The following is a 4,686-nucleotide window of genomic DNA, read 5'->3' on the forward strand; positions in this document are numbered from 1 at the left end:
GGAGCAGCAGCAGGAGCAGGAGCAGCAGCAGGAGCAGCAGGAGCAGGAGCAGCAGCAGGAGCAGGAGTAGGAGCAGGAGCAGGTGGCCCTTCTCTCCGCCAGGCTCACGTGGAGAGAACACCACAGATCACATCCAGCCTCTTGTTGAATCGGAAGGAAGGAGCCCAGGGTAAAGGGGGCGGGGGGCGGGGGGGGTCAGGAATCAGGAGACCAGGTTCCACTGTCTTCCTAGCTGGGTGGCCCAGGGCAATTCAAACTATTTCTCTGTGCTTCCGTTTCCTCACTTGTAACATGTAGACAATAGAGGGGGCTGCTGTGAGGATTTAACAGCTAACACGTGCTGAGTGTCATCGCACAGGACCTGGCCCAAACTCAGTGCTCCCTCATAGGTAGCGTGAGGGAGACTTGTCCAAGGCCACCCAGCGAGTTGGAGGAGGCGGCCATGCAGCAGCATGGGTGCAGCACCAGGCGCCAGTGAGAAAACCAGGCCCTGCTCATGTACCGCCAAAGGCAGACATGGATGTGGTGGATTTCCCCTGGTGGTGCAGATGGAAGACACGCCGCAGGCAGGACCCCTCTGGGGCCTTCCACCGGGGCCTGGCTCTCGGCCCCGTGTTTGCAGGTTTGCTGCAGGAGTGCCGAGAGGAGGGAGGACAGTCGCCACTGTGCCTGGGCATTATGCCATCATCTGCTGGGGAGCCAGAGCGCCACATGGTTTTGCTCATGGTTACAAGAGAAAAAGTGCAGGGAGCTCTGTCCCTTCCATTGCCCCCCCGCAGCCCGACATCTGCACACCTGCAGGAACACGCTCTTGCCATTGGAGCTGCCATGTGGGGGCTCAGAAGCCAGTGAGGAAGGAAGGAACCTTCAGCTCCAGTTCAGGACCATGAAGTGCACTATGCTAATCTGGTTAGTTCATAAAATAGTTGGTTAAGGCCCTGGGGGAAACAGAAGGGGAAGCTATTTTAGCAACATTCCTTAGTTTGGTTGGGATCATGTGTGCAGGAGAACATTCTGTTTTCCTTGTGGCCACCCTGTTTTGATTCTCCTGGTCTTTCTGGTTCTCCCTGCAGCCCGGCGGGAGTGTGCCAATCAAAGCTGGGGTTTTCAACACCCACTCCCTGAAAGGCAGGGGCTCCTGTGTCACCCAGCGCCCTCTGGGAGTTCTCCTACTTTTCCTGGGAACAGTGGTGGAACTACAAGGCCTTCTGAAGAGGCAGGCCCTCTGGGGCCCCATGCCAATGGCCCGGGTACCACCCTTCGTGATTTAGCAGAGTGAGTGAGGAGCAGGTGAGCTGGGAACAAAACTAACGCTGCCCACAGTGAATCTGCTTTCACTTTAGACGTGCCCCTTCTCTCCCACCTGACGTGGCTGCGTGGAAGCCACACACTATTAGTTCCACAGAATTGAAAAGTATGTCAGATCTCCCAGGCGAACCAGAAACATGCTGCTCACTTGTCACCTCCAACGTGACTGATGCTGTTGTGTCCTAATTAGTTGCTGCTCACTGGCTGTGGGACAGCGTCACGCCGCCGTGCCAAGACCCCATTTGTGAGAGGCGGTGCAGATGAGATGAAAGGATAGAGATTTGCCAGTTTCTTTGGGTCCTTTTCCACCGAGCACTGTGAACCCAGGTGGCCTCTGCCAACTGCATTTGTTAGGCCAGGGCAACCCTGTGACAGTAGAGTCAACAGGGTCATACTTTGGGACACATTTACTGGAGAGAGGGAGGGAGGGAGGGAGATGAGACAAATAAATGGTGGTCTAGAAGATTCCTTCACAAGTCAGCCGTATGTCATGGGCCCTGATGGGGCTCATCTGAGGCTAAAGGGCCAAGCCTGCAGGCACCAGGCCACCCCGCCCAGCCCCTGCCCAGAGAGAGCTGATTGAACCAACAGGCTCACCTGACCCAAAGGCTGTCGTCCACTGGCTCACTTATGACCCATGACCCCACAGAAGCTGCCCTATTAAGATGACCACAGCCCAACCCATGAAGGTCGATCCATGAACCAGGAGGTCATGGTTCGATCCTGGTCAGGGCAAATGCCTAGGTTGAGGGCTCGATCCCCAGTAGGGGGGCATGCAGGAGGCAGCCGATCAATGAGTCTCTCTTATCATTGATGTTTCTATCTCTCCCTCTCTCTTCCTCACTGAAATCAATAAAAATATTTAAAAAAAAAAAAAGAAGAGATGAAGAGATGGTTCCATTTCTCCTTTAGGGGCTGCACATTCAGAACAGAGCTTGAAGCTGAGAGGGGAGACTGGGGGCTGAAGAGAGAAGGTGGTGGAAAGAAAGCTGGCCTGGGAACCCTTCCTCTCACTGCCCACCAGCCTGACCACTCCTCTGGGCCGCAAGAGAGGTGAGAATCCACCCCCCGCAGAAAGCCAGGAGTAGGAAGGTACGGGAGCTGCCCCGGTGCCCAGGTACTTGCCAGCCTCGCAGCGAGGAGCCTCACAGGCCCCATTCCTCCTTCCCACGCGCCCAGGTCCTTCGTTCATTCGGCCTCACGGGTGCAGCCTCCAGGGCCCTTCAACTCTTCAGGAACCTACAGAAACGACTGAGATGAAAACAAAACTTACTGGCTCCAAAATACACATGAAGCTTCAAAATTGATGTTTAAATGTCTATAGAACATAACGTGGTGCTAAGTAGCCAACCACAACTCTTGTACACGTGAATTCTCTCTGTTCGGGGTGGAACACGGTGCTCTGTAACAGCCTTGACGAGCTGTGGGGAGTGTCTCCAAAAGTGTGTGCAGGAGCTGCAGCGGCTGGGCCGGAGCTCGGGTACACTTACCTGCTAAGGGTCTATTTCATGAAGGCAACGAACCCCCTCCATCTCACCTCCAGCACTTCCGGTGTAAGCCACACTGCCCAAGGAGGATGGAGAAGTTACAGGCACCCAGCAACTTCTAATTCATCGGAGGGTAAGTAAGAAGCTTTACAAGACTTCCTTCATCAGCTCCCTAAAGGAGGGACTATCTTAGGAGCCCATTTTTCCATTTTTGGTTTGATATACCAAGCAATTCTGGTTAAAAATGAATGACACTAAATAATGATACATCATGCTACAGTAATTAGGGTCAGATTGATGATGCAAAAACAATGAGTCTTCCTTCTTAAGTTCTTCAGATAAAACATCTTTCCTGCTACCCCTAAAGGTTAATTAGCGAATGAAGTATTTAAAGCATTAAGGACTAATTCTCCCAGGTACAGTAAGTCACAGTAAAACAGGTCATTTCCATCTGCATCTGATCGGCTCAGAAGTCTCATTTCCAAATTAAATACCCGAATCTCAGCCCCTCCCTGGAGCCTCCTGGAACAGTCAGCACATAGTGACGTTTCAGAGCAGAGTTCTTGTTTGGTTGCTCTTTCCATTTCTCTGTGTTTACTGTGTTCGAGGCATTTCTAGGGGACCCCTGACATTCATGCCTCAGCTTATCTTCCTTACAAACCGGGTCCTTCCTGACAGGCCCCACAGGCTTCCTGGCTTCCGGTTTGTCTTCTAGAACTCTCCCATAGAGCCACCAGAACCTGGAGAAGCAGCAGCCTGAGCCCGTGGGTCAGCTCCCAAAGGTTCTCGAAATGAGCTCCTGGTGGGAGTTCTCTTCACTTGCCAGCAGTGCCAGTGCCCCCCCCCCCCCCCCCCCGTGGCCTCCCCTAGGAGCAGGGTTTGTCGGGGTGTGAGGGGGTTCCCAGCTGCTTTCCCTTCTCTTGTCCCCATCCAGGCCTGCCCCATTTCAGTCATGGCCTCCAAGACTGTGCCAGGGATCACATTCTCCCTGGTTCCCCGCGCCCCCCCCTCCACCGTAACTAAAGTCTATGCCTCCCAGAAGCCACAGGGCAGCACTCCGAGCCCCTGCCTTCTGGGACCTGCACAGCCTCTCACCTGAGCCCCTTCTCCTTCAGGTGCTGATGCTCTCAGCTCCTGTGCTGCTCAGGAAAGAATCCCCGATGGGGTTATTTTACATGTCCATCCGTGTGGATGAGTCACTGGGTCCTTCTCTGGGGGATGGAACAATAGCCTTTCATTTCAGTGAAAGGAAAGTTAAGCACCGATTAAGGAAGATAGAAGCGGGGAGGGAACTCCCTAAGAATCACGCTGCCTAAAATCATACACTTGGCCTCCCTACTACTGATATTAGTCCTGACCCACCAAAGAATGGCTGCTTAACTTAAAAACATGACCAAGACAAGGGCCAGGCCAGACAAGAAGACAGGAGAGAGAAAAGTGCAATGAACAATGGGAACACTGCTTGGGGGGTGGGGGGGGGCAGTGAATAAAGTGCCAGGCTTTTCAGTCCCAGATGCAGAGGCCAGGAAACCACCCCGTCAGACGGTCAGACGGTCAGACGGAATCACGGTCCAGTCACGTCAGTGCAGGGAGAAATGATCCGGTGAGGAACAGAATGGTTTACATACTCAAAGCTATTTACCTACTTTCCCTTTGAAGTTTAAGAAGAATATTCTTCCTGTTTGGAAAGAGAAGGGGTATTAATGAAAGAGCTGGAGATATGAAGAAAATAATTTATTGATATTAAAATCAGGGGATTGGCATGCAATCAGCAACATGAATCATGAGTAAAGAAAATGACAGCTAGGGGGTGGGAGTGGACAGGGAGAGGTCAATGGGGGGAAAAGGAGATACATGTAATACTTAAAACAATAAAGAATTGGACAGAAAC

This window comes from Myotis brandtii, unplaced genomic scaffold (genome assembly GCF_000412655.1).
Source record: "Myotis brandtii unplaced genomic scaffold, ASM41265v1 scaffold316, whole genome shotgun sequence".
Lineage (NCBI taxonomy): Eukaryota > Metazoa > Chordata > Mammalia > Chiroptera > Vespertilionidae > Myotis > Myotis brandtii.